Source organism: Acanthopagrus latus, chromosome 18 (genome assembly GCF_904848185.1).
Source record: "Acanthopagrus latus isolate v.2019 chromosome 18, fAcaLat1.1, whole genome shotgun sequence".
Lineage (NCBI taxonomy): Eukaryota > Metazoa > Chordata > Actinopteri > Spariformes > Sparidae > Acanthopagrus > Acanthopagrus latus.
The window spans coordinates 25,827,928-25,844,230 of NC_051056.1; the positions used below are offsets into that span (position 1 = coordinate 25,827,928).

The 16,303-nt window shown below is 41.5% G+C and overlaps 1 long non-coding RNA gene across 10 annotated transcripts in view; it reads left to right on the plus strand.

Moving 5' to 3' along the window:
• LOC119006951 overlaps positions 1-16,303 on the plus strand; it is a 108,461-nt gene that overhangs the window by 29,453 nt on the left and 62,705 nt on the right. For all 10 annotated transcript variants that reach the window (XR_005070961.1, XR_005070960.1, XR_005070956.1 and 7 more), the window contains exon 2: positions 2,818-3,040. This is a non-coding gene — a long non-coding RNA (uncharacterized LOC119006951). The remainder of the gene's footprint in view (positions 1-2,817; positions 3,041-16,303) is intronic.

Consider the following 16,303-nt stretch of genomic DNA (forward strand, 5'->3'; position numbering starts at 1 on the left):
GCTGTAACAGTGATCCACTCTGCTGCTGAAACGCCAGCCAACGGATTTTCTCATTGTCACTTCACTGAATGCTGAGCCTTATCGCAGTTGTTGACCTTGTTAGTGCAGGTGACAGTCTGCTGGAAGAAATTATATAAAAAAAAAAAATGCTATGGAAATCTCCTCTTTCTTGAAATTGAGAGGTGAATTTCTGCAAACAAGCTTCTAATTCACTGTCAGCGTGCTCTGATAAGTGCCGAGGAGACACTGACATGTTTGCCGATAGAGTGGAAAAACAGAAAGCGTGCTGTAAGTGGGATTCTGCACTGCCGCTTCTGATTCCTCTTATCACTCAGCTATAAATCAGTCATAACCAACCTGCTGAGCTATGACAGACAACGTTGTTCTGGACACCTTCATTAATTTACCCTTCTTTGTTTACACTTGACATTTACACTTGCTGTTTTATTTTTGCTTAACCACCTACATCAGTCAGAGACACAGTTTCATGACTGAATAGATGGAGCGGAGTGGAGAATGGACCGCATGCTCCTATTACTGAGTGAGTATGAATCGTGACTCTCCTCATTTTTTATTTTTCTTTACGTGATGTTCAGAAGATTGGACAATTTACCTTGAACTTAAGGTTCAGCCGCATTCTTCGGTTCTTTTTATAAGAACTGTAACCGTGATGAAGGTGTAAGGAAGACGTCTATAAGAAAGAGATTAGATTACTGTTCCTGCAATAGAAACTACATGATCTCAACCCACAGGCAAACTCTGTACTCCACGTTGTTTGTGTTTGACCTTAGTACCTCCCAGAAGGAATTTAGTCAGCTAAAACAGGAAGAATATCTTCAACCTGTTGCCGACCCCCCCCCGTCCTTCTACCACATCCTGTTTGTTACAATCCATTACGACTGATGATGACCCTTTTCATCAGCTACAGGAGAGATATTCCCTTTGTCAGAAGGCATCAGCCGACCTGCTCTCTGTAACAAGCAGATTAATTTCACTGCATGATAGCCTCCACGAATGATCTGACAAAATAGAGAAATTAAGCATATTTTGTTCCTGTTCAAAATTCAGTGAGACACATCTTCATAACCTGATAATTGCACTGAGATCTCTGGTGCCAGTTGTAGCCTAAAGCATATAGAAATAGGTCCGTGATTGGAAGGTTATTGGTTTAAACCCCTGACACCCCCCAACACCTTGAAGGGGAGAATGAACAAGTAGTGCTCTCCTCTTTTCACTTTCTAATGTTGAGGTGCCCTTGAGCAAGGCAATTAACCACTATGTGCTCAAGTGAAATGACTCTGTGCCTGATATCAGGAGGCTGTCTTTGTGCGTGGCAGCTCCCAGTTGTGAATGTGTGTCCTTACATGACTGTGAAGATTGTGTGTGTTCAGCAAGAAATTTTCGCCCTAAAAAAAGACTTGACTATGTTCATCAAGTGGGAATACTGAATGTAACGGGCAGAGAGGAGCCAAGAAACTATATCTGACCTGATTAGGACATATGTAAATGGATCGGTATGAGCTAAAGTGATCTTGACAGAATGCTGAACCTTTCTTAATTGTACTCTAACTGTACTCGGCCCACTAATGTTGCTGCAGTTGAAAATGAAGGGAGCACCGGCATGAGCGACTCCTGGATTGGGAAAAAATACACAGATGTGACAAGAGCCAACTAATCTGGAAATCTGGAAAAAGACAAGTGCAACTCTGATGGAGCAGCTTCTCAATTTGAGATGACACTGACCGTTGCCTCTGTATGTTAAAATAGCAATTTATGTAAATTGTATTGAGATTGATGCATCAGAGCTTTCCATAAGGGCTGCTGGCTACTGGCCAAACGGCAGAATACCCATTTAAATCCAAACGGCTATGTTTATTTTAATAATTGTGTGTACGTTAAGACCAGCAGCCTCTGCTGCAGTGCTATGGGAGACGTCAGGGGCCTCAAAAAGCTCAGTTCTCGACAAGCTGAGCTCCTCTAACTCCTGATTAAATGCAGTTAGTTTGAAATCAGAGCTACCACACAGATAGAAACACAGCATCTGATTTTTCGACAAGTATATTGATGCATATTGGTGTCATCATTAAGACATTTTCAGTCCGAATAATGCAGTATTGCACCCGACACGATTTATGTTTTGCTTCGTTTTTTGAAAGATAATACAAGAGATAATTGTGCCACAGAACTTTTTTTTTGTTGAGCATTTCTCGCACAGTTGCAAGAAGTGAAGAGTGACGGTTAAATCTGCCAGAACACTCCCTGATCACAGTGTCCAACAAGATGGGGCTCAAGGCAGAGGATGACTGGCAGGGTGTCTCGTCTCACGTCCTACCTGAAGACAGGAATACGCGTCACCTGGTCCTCACTCTGCAGGACACAGAGTTCATTGAATCAAGCAACAGCACGCCGCGCCCTCTCTAGGAATTTACAAATGCCCTCTCCGGTGAATTGTATGTGAGCATGTCGTACCTGAAGTCAGTTCAGGATCTCCAGAGAACACCAGCGCTGGCTGAAAGGACACAGACCTTACTGAGGCAATAAAGTCGAGAGCCCTCAGCTACATGGAGGGTAAACACAGCAACACAGCCCCACAGGAGATGATGCAAGACTGAAGACTGTCGCTGGCATCAGAAAGTGAAGATTGAAGTGTAATAAGTGACATTAAATGTAACTTGTCACCTTTTCATGATGTCATGAAACGCAATTTAAGCTTTTGCATTTGGATTACCTGGACTTTTTAAAACATTAAATACAATGCCTAATTGATCCAAATGTCGCTACATACGCATATGTTAATCTCATCTCTGTGTTTTCCAGGCGATGAAGCCTTGTGCGAGCACCACAGACGCCGTGGTTCACAGTGCAGCGGAGGAAAAAAAAGACATCCAATTTAAAGAAGTGAAATTGGTCATCGGGCAGCTTCTTGAGGAGCAAGACTGTGTCGCCGGCGTCATCCGCTGTGCAGTTGGGGGATGTCATGCAAGCTGAGCTGATTACTCCGAACATCAGTGGGGAGGAAGATGCCCTCGCCTGGTGGAAGGTACGGAATATAAACTGTCTGATACTAAGAAATCTGGAAAGGGAGGGGCTTCTGCTTTTACTTATTTACTTGTTCTTTTTTTGCAATTTAAAGACTTCATTTGTTCCCGACTCTCCCCTGTAGTGACACCCCTCTGTGTAAAAAAGTACAAAAGTTTAACGGTCAGCCAGTGACTGATGAGACGTTATCCGCTGGGTCGACACCTTGCGCCCTACAGCATTGATCCTGCCCCTTCACACCGCAGCTTCACAGCTTTCACTGTAGGTTTCACAGGTTTTAGTAGCTGTCTGTACGCCAGCAGCATAAACAGAGAGATACGGTCAGATGGTGCCAGGCCTGAGGTGTACTGCAAAAAAAAACAAAACAAAACAAAACATGGTCCGGCATGTTACTTCCTGTTATGGGACAGGCGACGTATTGATGATATTTGTCGGACAGGTGTTTAGAGTATTGCCTGATTAAAATCACAAGCAATAATGGAAGCCTCCTCAGGATGTGCTGCTTCTTATTAACCAGCAGCCCCAGAGGGTATTTTAAGTGCTACCAACGCAATTATGAATAAATAGTAGCATCACTCAAAAGCTACAAAAGCTGTTGCACTCGTTCGTGCTCCATTTTTCGCCGTCAAATACTGTACAGTATTTTGGTAGTGGCCGATGTGTTTAATAAGTATATGTCACTGCACATTTTCACCAACAGTATGTAAACAACAGCTTCAAAATCATTTCGATGCTAGTGTCTAGTAGCAGGGTGAATGGTGTCTCTGTCTCAGCCACTGCTGTCACTTGTTTACACCGCTGAGAGGTTAGGATACAAGTTTTCAACACACAACAATGGCGAAAATCACACGACATCTCATTTTCTACACAGTGTTTTACTCAGTATTGCTGCTTTTAAAGGGTAAACTGTTGAACTAGTTCTACTGTATGTTATCAGTAAGTGGCCTTTGTGTGTTGTCTTCTCTCTTTTGCTGACTCGCGGTTTTATTGATTGCTTGGCGTTTTTTTTTTTGTATGTTATGAATATACAAACAGATTTGTTGTCATTTGTTTTGAATGCTCGTTGAAGGTGACTCTACCATGAACTAAAGCATGATAGCGGTTCTGTTTGTTTACAGTGTAATTATATTTACATTCTTTGGCAGTTACATAGTTACACGTACAGACAAACAAAGATATTAAATGTGCCATCTAATCTTATATAAATAAACTGATAACAGTACTGCTCGCATGATTAAATAGTTGTTGTTTTGAAGAGCAGGCTAGAAAACGAGGTGAAGATGAATTTAATTGCAAACAGCTGCCATTTTCCTCCAACCAATTTGCAGTTTGCAAAATCGGCCTGTATTCTGGACCATGCAGAGGTAACCTGTTTGTTTGTTTTCCGTCCTTAGGTTTAATAAGGCTGCTAATATCAATTATACTAAAGATTGCTTTGTGTCTGTGCTGCTGAGGGGGGGTTTTGCACTCAGGAGGGATCAAATGCAGGAAGAGATCTAACCTCTAAACACGGAATCTTCTAATTGCTCTGACATTGCTCACGCCATTGGGCCTCATTTGTATGTTCAGGTGAAGGAGCAATTTGGTCTAATGCATTGACACAGATCATTTCCCTCCACCTCTTCTCTCGCTCCTCACCTCACTTCATCAGCCGAAGGTGGACGGGCAGAGAGAGAGTAATATACTGAACCCATCTGTTCATCTGTCAGACCTTTTCTCCTAACAATTTATGGCACGTCTATTTGTTGAAGTGCCTTCCCTCCCACCGAGGGCCCCGAGAGAAACTGCAGAAGTGAACAATTCTCACACCGGTTTCACAACCTGTGAAGCTGATTTGATGAGTCGAGCCGGGTCGTTTGTGATGGAGGCCTCGGATGCATTCCAGACTAATGGCAGTCGAGGCTACAAATTGCACATACTTACGCCCATATCTTGGTAGGCCGACTGTCTGAGAGTCTGCCTGACCACCGAGACGCGTGTTACTGGCAGCTCTCTCTGAAGTACCGTCAGGCGTCTTTCAGCAGTGCCGCCCCTATCAAAAGCAGTGAGAGAAGACAGCGAGTGGGTGATCCTGCATCCCCTGAACCAGCTGCTTCCTTTGATCTGCTTGCTACGTTCACTTGGTTTGGATTACGAAGCCGTCTTCATATGCACGCTCACATATTTTATCCAGCAGGAGGCCAGAATCTGTGCCATCTGACACAACCCCTAAAACAACTGCTGATTAACAACAGAAGGCCAATCAATTCCCTCTGTGAGTGAGCTCAGGATTCACCACTGCTCTTATGGCAGACATATGGTAATTCTTTCACTTAGCATAAATTATAGTCTAGTACACTTCTGTGCCTGCGCTGGAGGTCTCCTTCTAGTGTTGTCACGCCGCATCGGCGCTCAACATCAGATTTTAGACATTTATTTACTGAGCCACCATTTTAGTGTTGATCACAGTTAACCTGCAGGTTAAAACCAAGCTGAAGACAATCACAGGTCCGTGTTTGCTGCTTGCAGAAGGAATCATGTTTCATCTGAGCGCTGAGTCGAGCATTCAGTTGAAGGGGACTTGTAACTACAAGGTTGTGAATCTGTATTTTCACACAAGATGAGAAAAAAGGTATATGAGTGGGGAAAGTCAACAGTGATACTCAACCCTCCCACGGGAGCTGCTGTCAGGTGGTGTTCTAACTACTCCAGCGGACCATCCCTCTGGTTAATTGCGCAAGAATGCAGCTGAGTGTGTGGATACTCTCAGGTGTGAATGGTAATCAGCGGCACACACACACCTCCTCGGCTCCCGAATTAAAGCTCTGATTGTCTGAACATTTAAGTGATCGCTGTGAAATTGCCAACTCCAACTCTCCGCCTCCTCTCCTCTGTGTCTGTTGCTTTCTCTGGCCCTTTTCCAAAACCAGTCCGACTTCACTTCAGAGTGTCACCCCGCATGAAGTCACACTCACAAGGCGAGGGGTATAAATAAACAGACACCGTTTGGGCAGCGCGGTGGCTCACTGTCGCCTCACTGTGTGCTGTGTGTGTGTGTGTGTGTGTGTGTGTGTGGAGCTTTTGTCCTCCCACCACAAATGACATGCACGCTCAGAAGTGGGAATGATCCTGACCTGATACTGACCTGAGAACTGGAGATGTGCCCCCGGTGGTTGAGCTGTGGCTGCCCACTGCTCCTGAATAATTAGGATGGGAAAAATGTTTGCTAATTTCCACCTTCATTGTGCACAATTCGGCGAGGCGCATGAACCCCAGCAGGTTTGAAGCAGCCCTGCTTTTTTAAACCAAAGCTCACTCAACGCTCACCACGGCATTGTGCATTTTTTATGGTGCAATTTAATATTTTAAACTGCACAAAGTGGCTTTAAAGGGTATTTATTTATAATTGCTGTTTCAACCTGATCTGCTATTTCTCTTTGTGGTGTTTAATTAAAATTTTTTGGATAGATGTTTCTTTTTATTTTAAAACAACAGACTGAGCAGCAGTTACACAGATTTATTGGGCAGGTGTCTCATGTAGCTCAGGACACTTGGTGCCCTGAATGCAACGGACGTGTAACTCATTAAGTGATAACAAAAGTTTTATAAAACTATAATTAAATTGATAAATGTGCTCATAAATTTTACATGAACAAAGTAAACAAGCTATTAAGGTCATTTATAAAAATAAGGAATGAGTTGTTAAAAAAAACCCAACAAGCTATCTATGACACCTGTGTGCAACATTTATCACTGAACATCTAAACTGCTCAGTATGTAAAACTCAGACCATTATCACAACCCGCAGTGATCCGTTTAACTTCTTTCTCGCAACAAGCCTTTACCTCGTGGAGTTCTCCTGTAAACAAGTGGGAGTTGTGTTTGCATTCAGTGTTTCTCCACGAAATGCATCGTGTGTATCCTCGAGGTCTGAAGGCAAACATTTACTTTCTGTCTTATTTATCTGTGAAGCTGTTTTTTTTTTTTTTTCTTTAAAGTTTGAAACCTGCCGTCTTCTTTCTGGCTTTCTGCTGGCACTTAATTGCCACCGTCGATCAGCGTGGTTGTGTGAATGTGCATCCTGATACCCACTTTTCTTTGCTGTCCTAGTCGTGCTTAACACAAAAACAACATGGACCCTGATTGATGCATACTAAAAACTCCTCAGAGGATACCTGTGAGTCGATGCCTTCGCTCTAAAGATGTTTTGAAACTGAGTTGTGTGATGATAATAAGCAAGGATACTGCATACGTTTTGTGAGAAGATTAAACAAACTTCTCTCAAAAATCTAACAAAGTTAGGGCACATTTTGTAAAGTCCACCGTTTATTTGATACATGTTCTGCTAAATTAAAAAAAAATTGCTAAAAGTGTGTTGAAAATTAAATTTGCTTGTGCTTGATTTAATAACCAGGAAGGATTTGATAAACCTATCCATCGTCCATGGCAACAACTTGTCAGTAATTCATCTTGCAGCTCTTCTTACAGCCCAACTTCAGCTTTAGCTTTCCAAATTATTGAATCATGCACAGTCGGTTGCCTTCTGTAACCTCTGCTTCTATTCATTTTCTTCTTTAAACGCCGGTTTAGGATGTGACACTGAACTGGAAACATAATGCAAGTGATGGATTCATTATTAATACTGACTGATTTTGCTTCAGGGTGGCCCCTGAACATGAATAGCGAGCTGAGAGGCTGGACCACTCAGAGCATTTTACCAGTTTGCATCAGGCGTGACATCAAGAAAACTGTAATGAGCGTCACCGTGTGTAGCTTGTGATTGATATATTTGCCGCTGCACATGTGAAATGATATACAATCTCAGTGGAAAAACGTGATTGAGAAATGAGTGGGTCTTCATGAATGATGAAAATGTTTATCAAACCAAGGCCGTCTATTCTTTATTAATTAACGTCAGCTCGAATCAGTTCGTTCTGTGTCTTTATTAAAAACTCTGCGATTTAAAAAAGCATTTTATAACACAAATTGCAATCTCAGTTATAGTTTCATCGAGGAAGTTTACCAATTAAAATCCTAATTGAATCAACTCTGTTTTAAATAATTTAAATTTCTCCAGTTCCATCTCTAATACAAATGTGTTTGATCACCCTATGCAACATTAATGATCTCTGCTGAAATGCTTCCCTGCCCTCAGTAAGTGAACGGTAGCCAGCTTCCACAGATGTATAGCCAAGCCTCAGCCTTCCATGGCCCATCCGTTCGGAGTGACAGGCTGCCATTCTGATTTAAGCTAATAAAAAATAACCTCCACTTTGCCTCCAGAGCTGACATATTGCATATGCGGATGCAGGAGGAGCAGCAATTTATTTCCTCACAAGGGGTCACTTGTATTTTCAATAATTCATCCGGCATATGTTGAGATGTCAGCTGCCGCGCTTTGATCAAAAGCTAGCCTGTCTCTCGCTGAGCCATCAATTTCCAATGAAAGTGTTTGGACTTCGACACACACCTGCCGCGAATGTGGCACAGAGATCTTCCCCCACATTCCTCGGCGCTCTGAGACGGTGCACCTTTTCTTTTTTGGGGAGATTTCTTCTGTAGTCTGTAGGAATGAAATGTTATCATCACATTCACATCGTGGTAGTAATTCGATGGTGAAACAGTCGAGCAGCGCTGCCTGGAGAGAACATGGCAGCAGATGTTGAATTTTCAGAAGTATTTCTTTCTGCTACCCTCTCGGGACGTCCGTGTACCTCTGGCTTCTCTCTCTTGGTTCTGGTCTTGTTTCTTCATACCGGAAAACTTTTTTTTTCTGCTCTAGGTCAAACTCGGTCCATCACTCCCTCTCCTGCACGCTTTCTTTCTGAGTTTTTCTGCATGTTTGTGTTTTGGATATTTTTACAGCATTTCTCGATTTTGGACCACATTCCTGTTGCTGTTTGTGCTTTTTTCAACACGGCAAGTGTTTTGTCCTTAGGGGCCACCATACTCAGTAGATAGCAGTCTCTCTGTTTATGCTCTCATAGCTGTTGATTCAGACCGTCAAATTTTCACCAGTGCGTTTCGTGGTGTTACCTTAAGGTTGTTTATTCACACTTGCCCATTTGTTACTACAGGTGTTGCAGCGAGCAGCCAGCTGAACCACCTAGTCTCTCATGTGCATTGGAAAAAAAAAAAAAGGGGCGGGGGAGCTTGATCAAATTACAAAGTAAGACAAGTACAGTGAGGTCCAAATGACAAACTTACCTGGGAAAATGAGAAGGCGATCCAGACGTCTCTCCATAAGCTAAACACGGACACATTACGCGCCTTTATTTTTTTATTTTGTGGTGTTATGAGAAGTCGTGATATTGCTCCCTGACACCTTGTAGTTATTCAAGAGCCATCTTAGTATTCACACAAACATAATTGGAATGTAAGTGGACGAAGATATTTCCCACATGGTAGTAAAGGATAGTTGGATAATAAAGTTATGTTTCTATGGCAACTGCCTGCACAGATACAATATCAAGGAAGAGTGAAGAGCAGAGGAGGGGAAAGACAAATTCATGAGACTTTGAGTGTGCCCGTCTCCCCTCGCAAGAAAAGACGGTTGTTATGTACAACTGCACACCGACTTATCACAGAATGAAAGGTCTGCTGAGCACATGTGCTACTCTGTCTACCTATCTATCTATCTATCTATCTATCTATCTATCTATCTATCTATCTATCTATCTATCTATCTATCTATCTATCTATCTATCTATCTATCTATCTATCTATCTATCTGACTACATGAAGCTTTACATAAGCTAAATAACTTTGGATAATATCGTAGCGTCTTCTGCCACAGTCGCTGTTTATGGACCAGACATGTGACCGGGTGAGTCCACTCATAGATTTTTACAGACGGGCTGTGCAGGTCTCTTACTGTACAGGCTGTCGATTGATGAGTCGCCAGACAGGCCTCTGCAGGACGTATACTAAAAATATTCAGCATAGTTACATAAGAAGGAGCACAGAGTTAAATTCCAAGTTTTGATAAGAAAGTGTCAAGAAGTTATGTAAGAAAAGCGAAAGTGTAAATACAGTATTATTGTGCATGGAATCAGGACTTATGATCTTGTTGTTATTATTAATCGATTCATCGGGTTATTAATCGGTGTAGGTTGCTGTGCCAAAGATAATCAGTTTACGACGATATGAAACCGAAAAATAAAAATCTTCACATCAGAGGAGCTGGAGTCAGATAATGTTAGACGGTTTGTTTTTGTGTACTGGTTTTTGCTTAAAGAAACGGCTAAAGAGAATAATTTTTATTCGAAGTAGTTGCAGGTTATAGACTGATGAGATACTTTTTGAAAAGTAAAAGCTGTGTATTTATTTTGTCATATTCTGGCACAGTCATTTGCTGCTGCAGGACTGGATTGAGAAGTTTCTATTGTAAGTAAATATTGTTTTGCCGCCGTCCTTCAAAACAGTTGAAAACTTTAAGAGCCACCTTTTCAGCCTGAGACATGGAAACTGGTTTTCCTTTAAGTGGTTTGAATTCAGCTGGTTATTGCTATTGTACATACAAAAAAAAAAAAAAAATTCTTATTACAAGGCCAAAAAAAGTTTCCTTTTTTGTACTCAGTCTTTGCACTTTCCTGGCTCTCAAATTGTGTTTGCTCGTTTTATCAGTGCAACATTATCTCCAGTTGCCGCATTTTGAAGAGATCCATCTTTTCTTGCCGATCCTCATCAAGAGCTGAAGCTGCAGTCAAAAGCTCTTTCAAATAAACTGCACTGAATTCTCTTCCTTTAATTCTTGTTTGAAGGGTAATTGGTGGTCTACAGTCTACAGACACAGACACACCCACACCCACACACACACACCCACACACACACACATGCATTTGAACACTTTTTTAATGGTCATATTGAAAACAGATCATAAGATATAACACAAATCCTTGTCTGGGCCCTTGTACCTTGATTATACACAGCAACACATCGGGCGGACTGCCAAAGGGTTTGCAGACGCAGAGTATCACCTTGTGAGAGCATCTGCCTCCCAACACTAAACTCACGGTCATTGGCCCGACATACAGATTTGCAGACACGTGAGCAATCTGCCAACTTTAGTTAAATGACGTTATCCGAAGGCTCAATGAGGAACGCCTCCACCAAACATCTCGTGTATTACTGTAAACTTGAGATTTAAAATCATGTGTTGTTACCTTTTTAATATTTTGCACATGGAAAGCACAACACAGCTAAATCAGTCACACAGATCAGATCCTCACAAATTTTGAGGTACTTGACTTCAATGTTTTCCATTTTATACAGGAAATATTGTATTTGGGGGCGTGGCCTCAGTGTTTCTGGATTGACCTGTAGTCTTACCAATGCTCTATATGTCTGAATCAACTGCAGGAAGTATGAAACTGGAATTGCAGCCGTGAGCAGGTTTTCAAAATAACTGTGAACCCGCGGAGCAGCACTGGTGTTGTTTCTGTTGTTTTTCATCCATTAGGTGCCTCCACACATTAGCAGATGTTAACTGATCTTGAGTGCTATTTACAAACTGACCCTCACACTCGTCAGCCCACAGAGAGGTTGAATTTCACATCACACGTGTAGTCATGTACTTAGTTGGACTGTTTTGTGTTCAGTGAATTGGTGCAGTGACACAATTAACTCGTATGGTTGAAATGTAGTCTAATCAGATATATTGGGACTGTGGTGCTGGCTCCCTCTGTGCTCTGTTTGAACCCATCCCGCCCTCATCTTTTCTCACGCCGCAGCTTTTATAGAACTTGACAGGACCACAGTTCAGCGGTTCTCTTGTGGTCCGTCACAGGCTTGTCTTGTGTGACTCTCATCTAAAAATGACCTGGCTTGCTTGATCGAGGTGAATCGGGAGATACTGTAGTTTGTTATTAGGCCTCTCTTACAGAAGCATTGTGTTTTCAGGTTGTCCATGCATCAGTCTGTTCATCCCATTCTCAAGAAAGGGATTGATCATATATCTACCTGGACTTTGGCAAACACAGGTCAAAGGTCGAGTCCACTGTGACGTCTCAAAACACATTTCGGCCATAAAGTTCATATACAAGTTAATTATGACAACAATTCACACAAACGTGTAACAGGATGAAGTTACAACGCTACTGTTCATTAAGTTGATTGTGTTGAATTTCCTTCTTCAAGGCCATACACATATGTTTATGACGTCGATGTAGCAACTGTAAATCAGTCACTTGTCTAGTGCAGATGAGAATGAGTTAAACACCAAGCTCTGACACAGTATTTCTTCTACATGATGCTATATTCAGTGCAGGAATAGATCCATTCATATTCTGCAAACTCATAATATCACAAGACAGAACTCATGTTGGAAACACACGGACAACATGAATTCACTTTGCATGTATAATATTGTTGTATCAATATTGTTAAGTTTCATATGTAACATCAGTTTTCCATATTGTCCCATGCTGGATGTACAGAGGCGGCAAAAGTACACACATTCTTTGCTTGAGTAGAAGTACAAATACTTGTGTACAAAAACATGTAGAAGAAGAAGTAAAAGTAAGAAAGTAAAGGCTGTGAAGATTTGTAAAAGGTTTCCCTCTGAAGGACTTTTCTACAGGCCACTTCTGTGCAAAGCTAACTGAAGCATCATATTAATGTAATTCAAAGACTATTAAACTTAAAGGTTGGAGGAGGAGGATTAAATGGACCAGAAAGTAAAATGGTGGAGTTTGTAGAGTGTCCGGAGCACGGCAAAAAAATAGAGAAGGTAAGAAAATACAAGCAGAAGGCTGCAGATACTGATGGGTTGAAATCTGTTTTTCAGTTTCTTCCCACACCTGTCCTTTTCCCACCTCACTCCACCTGTACCTGATCCCCTCATTAGTGTGTGTGTGCGTGTGTAATGTCTTTTCGTGTCTTTGTCAGTTTGTCCATCCTCCCCCGTGATTCCACCTTTTGTTTCCCAGGCGTGTCCTTTCCAGTGTCTCCTCCTAGTGTCTGCCCATTGGTATGTTTCAGATTTTTGTTCCTTGCGTCTTCATTTATTTGAACTTTGCTTTTGTTTGCACTTCAAGCTCTTCCACTGCAACTTTGTCTTTCTGCTACTCTTTTTTGTTTTTTTCTCGATTTCTTGCTTTGTTGTATCATTTGGCTTTTGTTCTGCTGTGTGTTGTCTGCAACTGGGTCCTCGACCTTGTTTGCCAAACTTTAACAGTAACAAAGATTTGGTACTCTGTTACTTCCCACTTCTTCCAGCGTGTGTGGCCGAGCAGAGAAACATTGTTTGGGCGCTCGGGACAGGAAGCGCTGTATCGCTCCTGATGAGCAGTTGGCACCTTGCATGGCGGCCTCTGCCATCTGGGCATGAATTACATGAAGTGTTGTAAAGCACTTTGGGTAATTGGTAGGCTAGAAATGGGCTATATAAATGCAAGTCCATTTACCATTTTATTTAATATCTTTTTATGAAGTCAAAGTCTTGACTACATATATTATGAGTCTGGAAACACCTGGATGTGATCTTTTCCTTGACTGCTTGGCGGAGGCGTCGTGCGACAACAAAGTGATATTTCTAATTTATTCTTTTTATATGCTATATTTTTTTTGCCATCTGAAGCAAACAAATATAGATTTCCTTTGTGTTTCTTTTATTATGTCATTGTGCCGCCATTATATTGAAACAAACAATTTATTACATTTTATCACTGTGATAATAAAAAATACAACTTCCCCAACAAATGAATAAATCTGTGTTGCATGATAAGACGTGCTCGGTTTAACTCCAAGATTTGCCTGCAGGTGCACGCGTTACAATAACCAGCCCACCTGTTTTAAAACAAATCTAAATGCTATTAAAGCTGTAATATCAGAAGACTGGCTCGAGCTGAGACAACAGCCTGTCACACAATATCCATTCATACAAGAACATTTTACAGATATTCTGAACACAAATCAGAAACGTATGATGATGAACAAGAATTAAAACGCCTGCGAACGAAAACACAATAACAGCGACCATCCACAGCGAGCTCGCTCCTCCAGCCGCTGCTGAGCTGCGGAAAAAGGCTGTGAAGCCGCAACACGTTTGTTGCGTCTGCTGAATACACACTTTGTCGATTTGACCAGAGTGCTGCATGGCTGATTTTCCAGTTCTGGCATTTTATCTCTTCGCAGGTGTGATTTCATTCACATAAATAACAGGAACCATCTCTTTCATAGTCTCACTGCACAGAACGATTCCCCTCCGCTTCTCTTATTGTAATGGGCGAATAGATGACTACAGAGATTTGAAAATGATCTCCATGAGACTATTTGTGTGTGAAAAGTAGCTATTCCTGTCTGATCCTCGCCTCCAGCCCACTTTGTGCAAAAATACACCATTAGGGATTTCATGTATGTGTCGGGTGAGCGTATGTAAGGTAAACATCTCCCGGTTTGACTGTCTGGCATACGGTTACATGGCCGTGCACAGATTTCTCGGTTCTTTATGATTTCACTGCCGTTTTCATTTTTGAAATGAGATTTAATGCTGATTAGTCTGCAGATATTTTGCGATAATTACTATGATATGAATAGTATCATATTACTGTTATCTCTGCAATTTTATGATCCATAAAAATGTCAATGCAGGTTTCATCATATTTTTTGCCACAAATGTTTCCTGGTCATTCACAGTCAAACAGCAAACATTACGCATTAATTGAGAACTCTGTGAGACACGTCAACTTGTACCACCCATTATTTGCATGGAACATGTAAGAGCCTCTGTCAGTTTTGATTAATTAGACGGTTGTCCCACTTATCACAGTAGAGCTTAATTAAACTCCCCATTTGCATAAGCAGTCAGTGGACATTTGATTAATACAAGCTTTTGAGGCTAATTTGGTTAAAACCATGAAAAAAAGGAGAAATTACATCTGTACTCTGAAGCGCGGGTCTGAAATTCTGAACGACCTTTGAGCTGAGTCGGCAGGATTCCCCAGCACAGTCGGATCATCGGGACTCAAACGGGTGACTTAGTCGCTGTGATCAGTGAGGGCTTGATCTGAATCAGCTTGTGAGAAAAAAAAAAAAGACAAAAAATGTCCCAAATCCGCAGTGTTGAAGTTAATAAAACATGAACTGCGAGGGGGGAAAAACCCTCACAACACTGACATCTGAGCTATTCTCGCAGTGAAGTTTGACACTGTATACAAAGTGCTAAATTACCTGCCAAACACCCTGATCCCCACCTTCTATTTTCCACAGTACATGAGGTACCATTCACCCTTGTGAAGAGTATTTATTTTCCCACTGTGTCTTTCTGAGTTATGAGCCCCATTCCGTCTGCGAGCAGTGAAGAAACGCAGCATAACCTCGAGCAGAAAGACAACAAGAGCCCTGAGCTGCTAGTGGAAATCTTGACTCCCGTTGAATCCGGCATCTTTTCCTTTTTCTCCAAATAAACTTTTTTCTCTCCTTGATGATTTTCTGCATGCCATAACCGTTTACTTACTCGCAGTTTTAATAAGCTGTGCTTTCCTTGAGAGCAAACTAAGAACACTTAATGTCAGCGTGAAACTGCTACATTGGATACGTGAGGCAAAGGCACCATCTTGTCCCTAAGCCTTCACCATGCAATCCTGTGGTGACTGTAAGCAGCTGTAATGAAAGCTGGTCACACTGTATGTACATAAAAATTTAAAAAATGATAGAGAGATATCTGGCAGAGAAAATAACAAAGTGTGCATTTAATACCCTGATAACAGGCCCACAAGGAATCTGACGGAAGCTGATTTCTCTGCAGAATTTTGCTAAAAACCTTTTTTGTTATTTTTCTGTAACTATAAATTTACAAGTAAAGAAACACTCCACTGAATGCCTGAAGACCCGGGCCTGTAATCAGCCCTTAGATAATACAGTCATGGTCTGTAGAGATTAACAGAATATATGTTACACATATGTTGAACTGAAATGATTAGTTTGACAGAAAATTAACCTGCAACTGTTTTGACATTGATTAATCAGCAGAGATTTGCTAAATCGAGATGCTGCAGTGTGACATTGTGTTGCTTTGTGCTTTGGTCTGTTTGGTCTGACAAGACAAAGCTGCAACCGACAATTATTGATTCATTTGTTTTTTTCATTTTTGTTTTTTATTGTTAAATTCCTCAGAGCCTCAAATCACGTCTTCAAACTGCTTCTTTCATCTCAAAAACCCGTAAATAACAAAGAAAAACAGCAAATCCTCACATTTATGAGGCTGGAGCCAGAAAATATTTTGCATTTCTCCTTGAAAATTGACTGAAATAAATGAATTGATCATCACAATTGTAGGGAATTC